Source organism: Stigmatopora argus, chromosome 20 (assembly GCF_051989625.1).
Source record: "Stigmatopora argus isolate UIUO_Sarg chromosome 20, RoL_Sarg_1.0, whole genome shotgun sequence".
Classification (NCBI taxonomy): Eukaryota; Metazoa; Chordata; class Actinopteri; order Syngnathiformes; family Syngnathidae; genus Stigmatopora; species Stigmatopora argus.
In genome coordinates this window covers 14,221,562-14,237,795 of record NC_135406.1, presented here as the reverse complement: position 1 = coordinate 14,237,795, position 16,234 = coordinate 14,221,562, and positions in this window count along the sequence as shown.

Below are 16,234 nucleotides of genomic sequence, written 5' to 3'. Positions count from 1 at the left end.
AAAACATGCTTTTCAGCCCCTGAAAAGCACATTTTGGCCATAAAAACTGAATATGTCCCCTGCAACCAAACAAACTGTCAGAGACACAAATCTACAATGGACATAGTGTAAAATGGTCCAATTCAAGTAAATTATTCATTTGGCATCAATCGAAGTGATAGAAATCAAGTTTTAATGAAAATTATCAAACTCGGCCAAAACATGCTTTTCAGCCCCTGAAAAGCACATTTTGGCCATAAAAACTTAATATGTCCCCTGCAACCAAACGAACTGTCAGAGACACAAATCTACAATGGACATAGTGTAAAATGGTCCAATTCAAGTAAGTTATTCATTTGGCATCATTCGAAGTGATAGAAATTAAGTTTTAATGAAAATTATCATACTCTGCCAAAACATGCTTTTCAGCCTCTGAAAAGCACATTTTGGCCATAAAAACTGAAAATGTCCCCTGCAACCAAACGAACTGTCGGAGACACAAATCTACAATGGACATAGTGTAAAATGGTCCAATTCAAGTAAGTTATTCATTTGGCATCATTCGAATGGATAGAAATCAAGTTTTAATGAAAATTATCATATTCTGCCAAAACGTGCTTTTCAGCCCCTGAAAAGCACATTTTGGCCATAAAAACTGAATATGTCCCCTGCAACCAAATGAACTGTCAGAGACACAAATCTACAATGGACATAGTGTAAAATGGTCCAATTCAAGTAAGTTATTCATTTGGCATCATTCGAATGGATAGAAATCAAGTTTTAATGAAATTTATCATACTCGGCCAAAACATGCTTTTCAGCCCCTGAAAAGCACATTTTGGCCTTAAAAACTGAATATGTCCCCTGCAACCAAACGAACTGTCAGAGACACAAATCTACAATGGACATAGTGTAAAATGGTCCAATTCAAGTAAGATATTCATTTGGCATCATTCGAATGGATAGAAATCAAGTTTTAATGAAAATTATCATACTCGGCCAAAACATGCTTTTCAGCCTCTGAAAAGCACATTTTGGCCATAAAAACTGAAAATGTCCCCTGCAACCAAACGAACTGTCGGAGACACAAATCTACAATGGACATAGTGTAAAATGGTCCAATTCAAGTAAGTTATTCATTTGGCATCATTCGAAGTGATAGAAATCAAGTTTTAATGAAAATTATCATACTCGGCCAAAACATACTTTTCAGCCCCTGAAAAGCACATTTTGGCCATAAAAACTTAATATGTCCCTTGCAACCAAACGAACTGTCAGAGACACAAATCTACAATGGACATAGTGTAAAATGGTCCAATTCAAGTAAGTTATTCATTTGGCATCATTCGAAGTGATAGAAATTAAGTTTTAATGTAAATTATCATACTCGGCCAAAACATGCTTTTCAGCCTCTGAAAAGCACATTTTGGCCATAAAAACTGAAAATGTCCCCTGCAACCAAACGAACTGTCGGAGACACAAATCTACAATGGACATAGTGTAAAATGGTCCAATTCAAGTAAGTTATTCATTTGGCATCAATCGAAGTGATAGAAATCAAGTTTTAATGAAAATTATCAAACTCAGCCAAAACATGCTTTTCAGCCATTTTATGGCCATTTTGGCCATAAAAACTGAATATGTCCTCTGCAACCAAACGAACTGTCAGAGACACAAATCTACAATGGACATAGTGTAAAATGGTCCAATTCAAGTAAGTTATTCATTTGGCATCATTCGAATGGATAGAAATCAAGTTTTAATGAAAATTATCATACTCTGCCAAAACATGCTTTTCAGCCCCTGAAAAGCACATTTTGGCCATAAAAACTGAATATGTCCCCTGCAACCAAACAAACTGTCAGAGACACAAATCTACAATGGACATAGTGTAAAATGGTCCAATTCAAGTAAATTATTCATTTGGCATCATTCGAAGTGATAGAAATCAAGTTTTAATGAAAATTATCATACTCGGCCAAAACATGCTTTTCAGCCCCTGAAAAGCACATTTTGGCCATAAAAACTGAAAATGTCCCCTGCAACCAAACGAACTGTCGGAGACACAAATCTACAATGGACATAGTGTAAAATGGTCCAATTCAATTAAGTTATTCATTTGGCATCAATCGAAGTGATAGAAATCAAGTTTTAATGAAAATTATCAAACTCGGCCAAAACATGCTTTTCAGCCCCTGAAAAGCACATTTTGGCCATAAAAACTGAATATGTCCCCTGCAACCAAACGAACTGTCAGAGACACAAATCTACAATGGACATAGTGTAAAATGGTCCAATTCAAGTAAGTTATTCATTTGGCATCATTCGAAGTGATAGAAATTAAGTTTTAATGAAAATTATCATACTCTGCCAAAACATGCTTTTCAGCCTCTGAAAAGCACATTTTGGCCATAAAAACTGAAAATGTCCCCTGCAACCAAACGAACTGTCGGAGACACAAATCTACAATGGACATAGTGTAAAATGGTCCAATTCAAGTAAGTTATTCATTTGGCATCATTCGAATGGATAGAAATCAAGTTTTAATGAAAATTATCATATTCTGCCAAAACGTGCTTTTCAGCCCCTGAAAAGCACATTTTGGCCATAAAAACTGAATATGTCCCCTGCAACCAAATGAACTGTCAGAGACACAAATCTACAATGGACATAGTGTAAAATGGTCCAATTCAAGTAAGTTATTCATTTGGCATCATTCGAATGAATAGAAATCAAGTTTTAATGAAAATTATCATACTCGGCCAAAACATGCTTTTCAGCCCCTGAAAAGCACATTTTGGCCTTAAAAACTGAATATGTCCCCTGCAACCAAACGAACTGTCAGAGACACAAATCTACAATGGACATAGTGTAAAATGGTCCAATTCAAGTAAGGTATTCATTTGGCATCATTCGAATGGATAGAAATCAAGTTTTAATGAAAATTATCATATTCTGCCAAAACGTGCTTTTCAGCCCCTGAAAAGCACATTTTGGCCATAAAAACTGAATATGTCCCCTGCAACCAAATGAACTGTCAGAGACACAAATCTACAATGGACATAGTGTAAAATGGTCCAATTCAAGTAAGTTATTCATTTGGCATCATTCGAATGGATAGAAATCAGGTTTTAATGAAAATTATCATACTCGGCCAAAACATGCTTTTCAGCCCCTGAAAAGCACATTTTGGCCATAAAAACTGAATATGTCCCCTGCAACCAAACGAACTGTCGGAGACACAAATCTACAATGGACATAGTGTAAAATGGTCCAATTCAAGTAAGTTATTCATTTGGCATCATTCGAATGGATAGAAATCAAGTTTTAATGAAAATTATCATACTCTGCCAAAACATGCTTTTCAGCCCCTGAAAAGCACATTTTGGCCATAAAAACTGAATATGTCCCCTGCAACCAAACAAACTGTCAGAGACACAAATCTACAATGGACATAGTGTAAAATGGTCCAATTCAAGTAAATTATTCATTTGGCATCAATCGAAGTGATAGAAATCAAGTTTTAATGAAAATTATCAAACTCGGCCAAAACATGCTTTTCAGCCCCTGAAAAGCACATTTTGGCCATAAAAACTTAATATGTCCCCTGCAACCAAACGAACTGTCAGAGACACAAATCTACAATGGACATAGTGTAAAATGGTCCAATTCAAGTAAGTTATTCATTTGGCATCATTCGAAGTGATAGAAATTAAGTTTTAATGAAAATTATCATACTCTGCCAAAACATGCTTTTCAGCCTCTGAAAAGCACATTTTGGCCATAAAAACTGAAAATGTCCCCTGCAACCAAACGAACTGTCGGAGACACAAATCTACAATGGACATAGTGTAAAATGGTCCAATTCAAGTAAGTTATTCATTTGGCATCATTCGAATGGATAGAAATCAAGTTTTAATGAAAATTATCATATTCTGCCAAAACGTGCTTTTCAGCCCCTGAAAAGCACATTTTGGCCATAAAAACTGAATATGTCCCCTGCAACCAAATGAACTGTCAGAGACACAAATCTACAATGGACATAGTGTAAAATGGTCCAATTCAAGTAAGTTATTCATTTGGCATCATTCGAATGGATAGAAATCAAGTTTTAATGAAAATTATCATACTCGGCCAAAACATGCTTTTCAGCCCCTGAAAAGCACATTTTGGCCTTAAAAACTGAATATGTCCCCTGCAACCAAAAGAACTGTCAGAGACACAAATCTACAATGGACATAGTGTAAAATGGTCCAATTCAAGTAAGATATTCATTTGGCATCATTCGAATGGATAGAAATCAAGTTTTAATGAAAATTATCATACTCGGCCAAAACATGCTTTTCAGCCTCTGAAAAGCACATTTTGGCCATAAAAACTGAAAATGTCCCCTGCAACCAAACGAACTGTCGGAGACACAAATCTACAATGGACATAGTGTAAAATGGTCCAATTCAAGTAAGTTATTCATTTGGCATCATTCGAAGTGATAGAAATCAAGTTTTAATGAAAATTATCATACTCGGCCAAAACATACTTTTCAGCCCCTGAAAAGCACATTTTGGCCATAAAAACTTAATATGTCCCTTGCAACCAAACGAACTGTCAGAGACACAAATCTACAATGGACATAGTGTAAAATGGTCCAATTCAAGTAAGTTATTCATTTGGCATCATTCGAAGTGATAGAAATTAAGTTTTAATGTAAATTATCATACTCGGCCAAAACATGCTTTTCAGCCTCTGAAAAGCACATTTTGGCCATAAAAACTGAAAATGTCCCCTGCAACCAAACGAACTGTCGGAGACACAAATCTACAATGGACATAGTGTAAAATGGTCCAATTCAAGTAAGTTATTCATTTGGCATCAATCGAAGTGATAGAAATCAAGTTTTAATGAAAATTATCAAACTCAGCCAAAACATGCTTTTCAGCCATTTTATGGCCATTTTGGCCATAAAAACTGAATATGTCCTCTGCAACCAAACGAACTGTCAGAGACACAAATCTACAATGGACATAGTGTAAAATGGTCCAATTCAAGTAAGTTATTCATTTGGCATCATTCGAATGGATAGAAATCAAGTTTTAATGAAAATTATCATACTCTGCCAAAACATGCTTTTCAGCCCCTGAAAAGCACATTTTGGCCATAAAAACTGAATATGTCCCCTGCAACCAAACAAACTGTCGGAGACACAAATCTACAATGGACATAGTGTAAAATGGTCCAATTCAAGTAAGTTATTCATTTGGCATCATTCGAAGTGATAGAAATCAAGTTTTAATGAAAATTATCATACTCGGCCAAAACATACTTTTCAGCCCCTGAAAAGCACATTTTGGCCATAAAAACTTAATATGTCCCTTGCAACCAAACGAACTGTCAGAGACACAAATCTACAATGGACATAGTGTAAAATGGTCCAATTCAAGTAAGTTATTCATTTGGCATCATTCGAAGTGATAGAAATTAAGTTTTAATGTAAATTATCATACTCGGCCAAAACATGCTTTTCAGCCTCTGAAAAGCACATTTTGGCCATAAAAACTGAAAATGTCCCCTGCAACCAAACGAACTGTCGGAGACACAAATCTACAATGGACATAGTGTAAAATGGTCCAATTCAAGTAAGTTATTCATTTGGCATCAATCGAAGTGATAGAAATCAAGTTTTAATGAAAATTATCAAACTCAGCCAAAACATGCTTTTCAGCCCCTGAAAAGCACATTTTGGCCATAAAAACTGAATATGTCCTCTGCAACCAAACGAACTGTCAGAGACACAAATCTACAATGGACATAGTGTAAAATGGTCCAATTCAAGTAAGTTATTCATTTGGCATCATTCGAATGGATAGAAATCAAGTTTTAATGAAAATTATCATATTCTGCCAAAACGTGCTTTTCAGCCCCTGAAAAGCACATTTTGGCCATAAAAACTGAATATGTCCCCTGCAACCAAATGAACTGTCAGAGACACAAATCTACAATGGACATAGTGTAAAATGGTCCAATTCAAGTAAGTTATTCATTTGGCATCATTCGAATGGATAGAAATCAAGTTTTAATGAAAATTATCATACTCGGCCAAAACATGCTTTTCAGCCCCTGAAAAGCACATTTTGGCCATAAAAACTGAATATGTCCCCTGCAACCAAACGAACTGTCGGAGACACAAATCTACAATGGACATAGTGTAAAATGGTCCAATTCAAGTAAGTTATTCATTTGGCATCATTCGAATGGATAGAAATCAAGTTTTAATGAAAATTATCATACTCTGCCAAAACATGCTTTTCAGCCCCTGAAAAGCACATTTTGGCCATAAAAACTGAATATGTCCCCTGCAACCAAACAAACTGTCAGAGACACAAATCTACAATGGACATAGTGTAAAATGGTCCAATTCAAGTAAATTATTCATTTGGCATCAATCGAAGTGATAGAAATCAAGTTTTAATGAAAATTATCAAACTCGGCCAAAACATGCTTTTCAGCCCCTGAAAAGCACATTTTGGCCATAAAAACTTAATATGTCCCCTGCAACCAAACGAACTGTCAGAGACACAAATCTACAATGGACATAGTGTAAAATGGTCCAATTCAAGTAAGTTATTCATTTGGCATCATTCGAAGTGATAGAAATTAAGTTTTAATGAAAATTATCATACTCTGCCAAAACATGCTTTTCAGCCTCTGAAAAGCACATTTTGGCCATAAAAACTGAAAATGTCCCCTGCAACCAAACGAACTGTCGGAGACACAAATCTACAATGGACATAGTGTAAAATGGTCCAATTCAAGTAAGTTATTCATTTGGCATCATTCGAATGGATAGAAATCAAGTTTTAATGAAAATTATCATATTCTGCCAAAACGTGCTTTTCAGCCCCTGAAAAGCACATTTTGGCCATAAAAACTGAATATGTCCCCTGCAACCAAATGAACTGTCAGAGACACAAATCTACAATGGACATAGTGTAAAATGGTCCAATTCAAGTAAGTTATTCATTTGGCATCATTCGAATGGATAGAAATCAAGTTTTAATGAAAATTATCATACTCGGCCAAAACATGCTTTTCAGCCCCTGAAAAGCACATTTTGGCCTTAAAAACTGAATATGTCCCCTGCAACCAAACGAACTGTCAGAGACACAAATCTACAATGGACATAGTGTAAAATGGTCCAATTCAAGTAAGATATTCATTTGGCATCATTCGAATAGATAGAAATCAAGTTTTAATGAAAATTATCATACTCGGCCAAAACATGCTTTTCAGCCTCTGAAAAGCACATTTTGGCCATAAAAACTGAAAATGTCCCCTGCAACCAAACTAACTGTCGGAGACACAAATCTACAATGGACATAGTGTAAAATGGTCCAATTCAAGTAAGTTATTCATTTGGCATCATTCGAAGTGATAGAAATCAAGTTTTAATGAAAATTATCATACTCGGCCAAAACATACTTTTCAGCCCCTGAAAAGCACATTTTGGCCATAAAAACTTAATATGTCCCTTGCAACCAAACGAACTGTCAGAGACACAAATCTACAATGGACATAGTGTAAAATGGTCCAATTCAAGTAAGTTATTCATTTGGCATCATTCGAAGTGATAGAAATTAAGTTTTAATGTAAATTATCATACTCGGCCAAAACATGCTTTTCAGCCTCTGAAAAGCACATTTTGGCCATAAAAACTGAAAATGTCCCCTGCAACCAAACGAACTGTCGGAGACACAAATCTACAATGGACATAGTGTAAAATGGTCCAATTCAAGTAAGTTATTCATTTGGCATCAATCGAAGTGATAGAAATCAAGTTTTAATGAAAATTATCAAACTCAGCCAAAACATGCTTTTCAGCCATTTTATGGCCATTTTGGCCATAAAAACTGAATATGTCCTCTGCAACCAAACGAACTGTCAGAGACACAAATCTACAATGGACATAGTGTAAAATGGTCCAATTCAAGTAAGTTATTCATTTGGCATCATTCGAATGGATAGAAATCAAGTTTTAATGAAAATTATCATACTCTGCCAAAACATGCTTTTCAGCCCCTGAAAAGCACATTTTGGCCATAAAAACTGAATATGTCCCCTGCAACCAAACAAACTGTCAGAGACACAAATCTACAATGGACATAGTGTAAAATGGTCCAATTCAAGTAAATTATTCATTTGGCATCATTCGAAGTGATAGAAATCAAGTTTTAATGAAAATTATCATACTCGGCCAAAACATGCTTTTCAGCCCCTGAAAAGCACATTTTGGCCTTAAAAACTGAATATGTCCCCTGCAACCAAACGAACTGTCGGAGACACAAATCTACAATGGACATAGTGTAAAATGGTCCAATTCAAGTAAGTTATTCATTTGGCATCATTCGAATGGATAGAAATCAAGTTTTAATGAAAATTATCATATTCTGCCAAAACGTGCTTTTCAGCCCCTGAAAAGCACATTTTGGCCATAAAAACTGAATATGTCCCCTGCAACCAAATGAACTGTCAGAGACACAAATCTACAATGGACATAGTGTAAAATGGTCCAATTCAAGTAAGTTATTCATTTGGCATCATTCGAATGGATAGAAATCAGGTTTTAATGAAAATTATCATACTCGGCCAAAACATGCTTTTCAGCCCCTGAAAAGCACATTTTGGCCATAAAAACTGAATATGTCCCCTGCAACCAAACGAACTGTCGGAGACACAAATCTACAATGGACATAGTGTAAAATGGTCCAATTCAAGTAAGTTATTCATTTGGCATCATTCGAATGGATAGAAATCAAGTTTTAATGAAAATTATCATACTCTGCCAAAACATGCTTTTCAGCCCCTGAAAAGCACATTTTGGCCATAAAAACTGAATATGTCCCCTGCAACCAAACAAACTGTCAGAGACACAAATCTACAATGGACATAGTGTAAAATGGTCCAATTCAAGTAAATTATTCATTTGGCATCAATCGAAGTGATAGAAATCAAGTTTTAATGAAAATTATCAAACTCGGCCAAAACATGCTTTTCAGCCCCTGAAAAGCACATTTTGGCCATAAAAACTTAATATGTCCCCTGCAACCAAACGAACTGTCAGAGACACAAATCTACAATGGACATAGTGTAAAATGGTCCAATTCAAGTAAGTTATTCATTTGGCATCATTCGAAGTGATAGAAATTAAGTTTTAATGAAAATTATCATACTCTGCCAAAACATGCTTTTCAGCCTCTGAAAAGCACATTTTGGCCATAAAAACTGAAAATGTCCCCTGCAACCAAACGAACTGTCGGAGACACAAATCTACAATGGACATAGTGTAAAATGGTCCAATTCAAGTAAGTTATTCATTTGGCATCATTCGAATGGATAGAAATCAAGTTTTAATGAAAATTATCATATTCTGCCAAAACGTGCTTTTCAGCCCCTGAAAAGCACATTTTGGCCATAAAAACTGAATATGTCCCCTGCAACCAAATGAACTGTCAGAGACACAAATCTACAATGGACATAGTGTAAAATGGTCCAATTCAAGTAAGTTATTCATTTGGCATCATTCGAATGGATAGAAATCAAGTTTTAATGAAAATTATCATACTCGGCCAAAACATGCTTTTCAGCCCCTGAAAAGCACATTTTGGCCTTAAAAACTGAATATGTCCCCTGCAACCAAAAGAACTGTCAGAGACACAAATCTACAATGGACATAGTGTAAAATGGTCCAATTCAAGTAAGATATTCATTTGGCATCATTCGAATGGATAGAAATCAAGTTTTAATGAAAATTATCATACTCGGCCAAAACATGCTTTTCAGCCTCTGAAAAGCACATTTTGGCCATAAAAACTGAAAATGTCCCCTGCAACCAAACGAACTGTCGGAGACACAAATCTACAATGGACATAGTGTAAAATGGTCCAATTCAAGTAAGTTATTCATTTGGCATCATTCGAAGTGATAGAAATTAAGTTTTAATGTAAATTATCATACTCGGCCAAAACATGCTTTTCAGCCTCTGAAAAGCACATTTTGGCCATAAAAACTGAAAATGTCCCCTGCAACCAAACGAACTGTCGGAGACACAAATCTACAATGGACATAGTGTAAAATGGTCCAATTCAAGTAAGTTATTCATTTGGCATCAATCGAAGTGATAGAAATCAAGTTTTAATGAAAATTATCAAACTCAGCCAAAACATGCTTTTCAGCCATTTTATGGCCATTTTGGCCATAAAAACTGAATATGTCCTCTGCAACCAAACGAACTGTCAGAGACACAAATCTACAATGGACATAGTGTAAAATGGTCCAATTCAAGTAAGTTATTCATTTGGCATCATTCGAATGGATAGAAATCAAGTTTTAATGAAAATTATCATACTCTGCCAAAACATGCTTTTCAGCCCCTGAAAAGCACATTTTGGCCATAAAAACTGAATATGTCCCCTGCAACCAAACAAACTGTCAGAGACACAAATCTACAATGGACATAGTGTAAAATGGTCCAATTCAAGTAAATTATTCATTTGGCATCATTCGAAGTGATAGAAATCAAGTTTTAATGAAAATTATCATACTCGGCCAAAACATGCTTTTCAGCCCCTGAAAAGCACATTTTGGCCATAAAAACTGAAAATGTCCCCTGCAACCAAACGAACTGTCGGAGACACAAATCTACAATGGACATAGTGTAAAATGGTCCAATTCAATTAAGTTATTCATTTGGCATCAATCGAAGTGATAGAAATCAAGTTTTAATGAAAATTATCAAACTCGGCCAAAACATGCTTTTCAGCCCCTGAAAAGCACATTTTGGCCATAAAAACTGAATATGTCCCCTGCAACCAAACGAACTGTCAGAGACACAAATCTACAATGGACATAGTGTAAAATGGTCCAATTCAAGTAAGTTATTCATTTGGCATCATTCGAAGTGATAGAAATTAAGTTTTAATGAAAATTATCATACTCTGCCAAAACATGCTTTTCAGCCTCTGAAAAGCACATTTTGGCCATAAAAACTGAAAATGTCCCCTGCAACCAAACGAACTGTCGGAGACACAAATCTACAATGGACATAGTGTAAAATGGTCCAATTCAAGTAAGTTATTCATTTGGCATCATTCGAATGGATAGAAATCAAGTTTTAATGAAAATTATCATATTCTGCCAAAACGTGCTTTTCAGCCCCTGAAAAGCACATTTTGGCCATAAAAACTGAATATGTCCCCTGCAACCAAATGAACTGTCAGAGACACAAATCTACAATGGACATAGTGTAAAATGGTCCAATTCAAGTAAGTTATTCATTTGGCATCATTCGAATGAATAGAAATCAAGTTTTAATGAAAATTATCATACTCGGCCAAAACATGCTTTTCAGCCCCTGAAAAGCACATTTTGGCCTTAAAAACTGAATATGTCCCCTGCAACCAAACGAACTGTCAGAGACACAAATCTACAATGGACATAGTGTAAAATGGTCCAATTCAAGTAAGATATTCATTTGGCATCATTCGAATGGATAGAAATCAAGTTTTAATGAAAATTATCATATTCTGCCAAAACGTGCTTTTCAGCCCCTGAAAAGCACATTTTGGCCATAAAAACTGAATATGTCCCCTGCAACCAAATGAACTGTCAGAGACACAAATCTACAATGGACATAGTGTAAAATGGTCCAATTCAAGTAAGTTATTCATTTGGCATCATTCGAATGGATAGAAATCAGGTTTTAATGAAAATTATCATACTCGGCCAAAACATGCTTTTCAGCCCCTGAAAAGCACATTTTGGCCATAAAAACTGAATATGTCCCCTGCAACCAAACGAACTGTCGGAGACACAAATCTACAATGGACATAGTGTAAAATGGTCCAATTCAAGTAAGTTATTCATTTGGCATCATTCGAATGGATAGAAATCAAGTTTTAATGAAAATTATCATACTCTGCCAAAACATGCTTTTCAGCCCCTGAAAAGCACATTTTGGCCATAAAAACTGAATATGTCCCCTGCAACCAAACAAACTGTCAGAGACACAAATCTACAATGGACATAGTGTAAAATGGTCCAATTCAAGTAAATTATTCATTTGGCATCAATCGAAGTGATAGAAATCAAGTTTTAATGAAAATTATCAAACTCGGCCAAAACATGCTTTTCAGCCCCTGAAAAGCACATTTTGGCCATAAAAACTTAATATGTCCCCTGCAACCAAACGAACTGTCAGAGACACAAATCTACAATGGACATAGTGTAAAATGGTCCAATTCAAGTAAGTTATTCATTTGGCATCATTCGAAGTGATAGAAATTAAGTTTTAATGAAAATTATCATACTCTGCCAAAACATGCTTTTCAGCCTCTGAAAAGCACATTTTGGCCATAAAAACTGAAAATGTCCCCTGCAACCAAACGAACTGTCGGAGACACAAATCTACAATGGACATAGTGTAAAATGGTCCAATTCAAGTAAGTTATTCATTTGGCATCATTCGAATGGATAGAAATCAAGTTTTAATGAAAATTATCATATTCTGCCAAAACGTGCTTTTCAGCCCCTGAAAAGCACATTTTGGCCATAAAAACTGAATATGTCCCCTGCAACCAAATGAACTGTCAGAGACACAAATCTACAATGGACATAGTGTAAAATGGTCCAATTCAAGTAAGTTATTCATTTGGCATCATTCGAATGGATAGAAATCAAGTTTTAATGAAAATTATCATACTCGGCCAAAACATGCTTTTCAGCCCCTGAAAAGCACATTTTGGCCTTAAAAACTGAATATGTCCCCTGCAACCAAACGAACTGTCAGAGACACAAATCTACAATGGACATAGTGTAAAATGGTCCAATTCAAGTAAGATATTCATTTGGCATCATTCGAATGGATAGAAATCAAGTTTTAATGAAAATTATCATATTCTGCCAAAACGTGCTTTTCAGCCCCTGAAAAGCACATTTTGGCCATAAAAACTGAATATGTCCCCTGCAACCAAAAGAACTGTCAGAGACACAAATCTACAATGGACATAGTGTAAAATGGTCCAATTCAAGTAAGTTATTCATTTGGCATCATTCGAATGGATAGAAATCAAGTTTTAATGAAAATTATCATACTCGGCCAAAACATGCTTTTCAGCCTCTGAAAAGCACATTTTGGCCATAAAAACTGAAAATGTCCCCTGCAACCAAACGAACTGTCGGAGACACAAATCTACAATGGACATAGTGTAAAATGGTCCAATTCAAGTAAGTTATTCATTTGGCATCATTCGAAGTGATAGAAATCAAGTTTTAATGAAAATTATCATACTCGGCCAAAACATACTTTTCAGCCCCTGAAAAGCACATTTTGGCCATAAAAACTTAATATGTCCCTTGCAACCAAACGAACTGTCAGAGACACAAATCTACAATGGACATAGTGTAAAATGGTCCAATTCAAGTAAGTTATTCATTTGGCATCATTCGAAGTGATAGAAATTAAGTTTTAATGTAAATTATCATACTCGGCCAAAACATGCTTTTCAGCCTCTGAAAAGCACATTTTGGCCATAAAAACTGAAAATGTCCCCTGCAACCAAACGAACTGTCGGAGACACAAATCTACAATGGACATAGTGTAAAATGGTCCAATTCAAGTAAGTTATTCATTTGGCATCAATCGAAGTGATAGAAATCAAGTTTTAATGAAAATTATCAAACTCAGCCAAAACATGCTTTTCAGCCCCTGAAAAGCACATTTTGGCCATAAAAACTGAATATGTCCTCTGCAACCAAACGAACTGTCAGAGACACAAATCTACAATGGACATAGTGTAAAATGGTCCAATTCAAGTAAGTTATTCATTTGGCATCATTCGAAGTGATAGAAATCAAGTTTTAATGAAAATTATCATACTCGGCCAAAACATGCTTTTCAGCCCCTGAAAAGCACATTTTGGCCATAAAAACTGAATATGTCCCCTGCAACCACATGAACTGTCAGAGACACAAATCTACAATGGACATAGTGTAAAATGGTCCAATTCAAGTAAGTTATTCATTTGGCATCATTCGAATGGATAGAAATCAAGTTTTAATGAAAATTATCATACTCGGCCAAAACATGCTTTTCAGCCTCTGAAAAGCACATTTTGGCCATAAAAACTGAAAATGTCCCCTGCAACCAAACGAACTGTCGGAGACACAAATCTACAATGGACATAGTGTAAAATGGTCCAATTCAAGTAAGTTATTCATTTGGCATCATTCGAAGTGATAGAAATCAAGTTTTAATGAAAATTATCATACTCGGCCAAAACATACTTTTCAGCCCCTGAAAAGCACATTTTGGCCATAAAAACTTAATATGTCCCCTGCAACCAAACGAACTGTCAGAGACACAAATCTACAATGGACATAGTGTAAAATGGTCCAATTCAAGTAAGTTATTCATTTGGCATCAATCGAAGTGATAGAAATCAAGTTTTAATGAAAATTATCAAACTCAGCCAAAACATGCTTTTCAGCCCCTGAAAAGCACATTTTGGCCATAAAAACTGAATATGTCCTCTGCAACCAAACGAACTGTCAGAGACACAAATCTACAATGGACATAGTGTAAAATGGTCCAATTCAAGTAAGTTATTCATTTGGCATCATTCGAAGTGATAGAAATCAAGTTTTAATGAAAATTATCATACTCGGCCAAAACATGCTTTTCAGCCCCTGAAAAGCACATTTTGGCCATAAAAACTGAATATGTCCCCTGCAACCAAATGAACTGTCAGAGACACAAATCTACAATGGACATAGTGTAAAATGGTCCAATTCAAGTAAGTTATTCATTTGGCATCATTCGAATGGATAGAAATCAAGTTTTAATGAAAATTATCAAACTCGGCCAAAACATGCTTTTCAGCCCCTGAAAAGCACATTTTGGCCATAAAAACTGAAAATGTCCCCTGCAACCAAACGAACTATCGGAGACACAAATCTACAATGGACATAGTGTAAAATGGTCCAATTCAAGTAAGTTATTCATTTGGCATCATTCGAATGGATAGAAATCAAGTTTTAAAGAAAATTAACATACTCGGCCAAAACATGCTTTTCAGCCCCTGAAAAGCACATTTTGGCCTTAAAAACTGAATATGTCCCCTGCAACCAAACGAACTGTCAGAGACACAAATCTACAATGGACATAGTGTAAAATGGTCCAATTCAAGTAAGATATTCATTTGGCATCATTCGAATGGATAGAAATCAAGTTTTAATGAAAATTATCATATTCTGCCAAAACGTGCTTTTCAGCCCCTGAAAAGCACATTTTGGCCATAAAAACTGAATATGTCCCCTGCAACCAAATGAACTGTCAGAGACACAAATCTACAATGGACATAGTGTAAAATGGTCCAATTCAAGTAAGTTATTCATTTGGCATCATTCGAATGGATAGAAATCAAGTTTTAATGAAAATTATCATACTCGGCCAAAACATGCTTTTCAGCCTCTGAAAAGCACATTTTGGCCATAAAAACTGAAAATGTCCCCTGCAACCAAACGAACTGTCGGAGACACAAATCTACAATGGACATAGTGTAAAATGGTCCAATTCAAGTAAGTTATTCATTTGGCATCATTCGAAGTGATAGAAATCAAGTTTTAATGAAAATTATCATACTCGGCCAAAACATACTTTTCAGCCCCTGAAAAGCACATTTTGGCCATAAAAACTTAATATGTCCCCTGCAACCAAACGAACTGTCAGAGACACAAATCTACAATGGACATAGTGTAAAATGGTCCAATTCAAGTAAGTTATTCATTTGGCATCATTCGAAGTGATAGAAATTAAGTTTTAATGTAAATTATCATACTCGGCCAAAACATGCTTTTCAGCCTCTGAAAAGCACATTTTGGCCATAAAAACTGAAAATGTCCCCTGCAACCAAACGAACTGTCGGAGACACAAATCTACAATTGACATAGTGTAAAATGGTCCAATTCAAGTAAGTTATTCATTTGGCATCAATCGAAGTGATAGAAATCAAGTTTTAATGAAAATTATCAAACTCGGCCAAAACATGCTTTTCAGCCCCTGAAAAGCACATTTTGGCCATAAAAACTGAAAATGTCCCCTGCAACCAAACGAACTATCGGAGACACAAATCTACAATGGACATAGTGTAAAATGGTCCAATTCAAGTAAGTTATTCATTTGGCATCATTCGAATGGATAGAAATC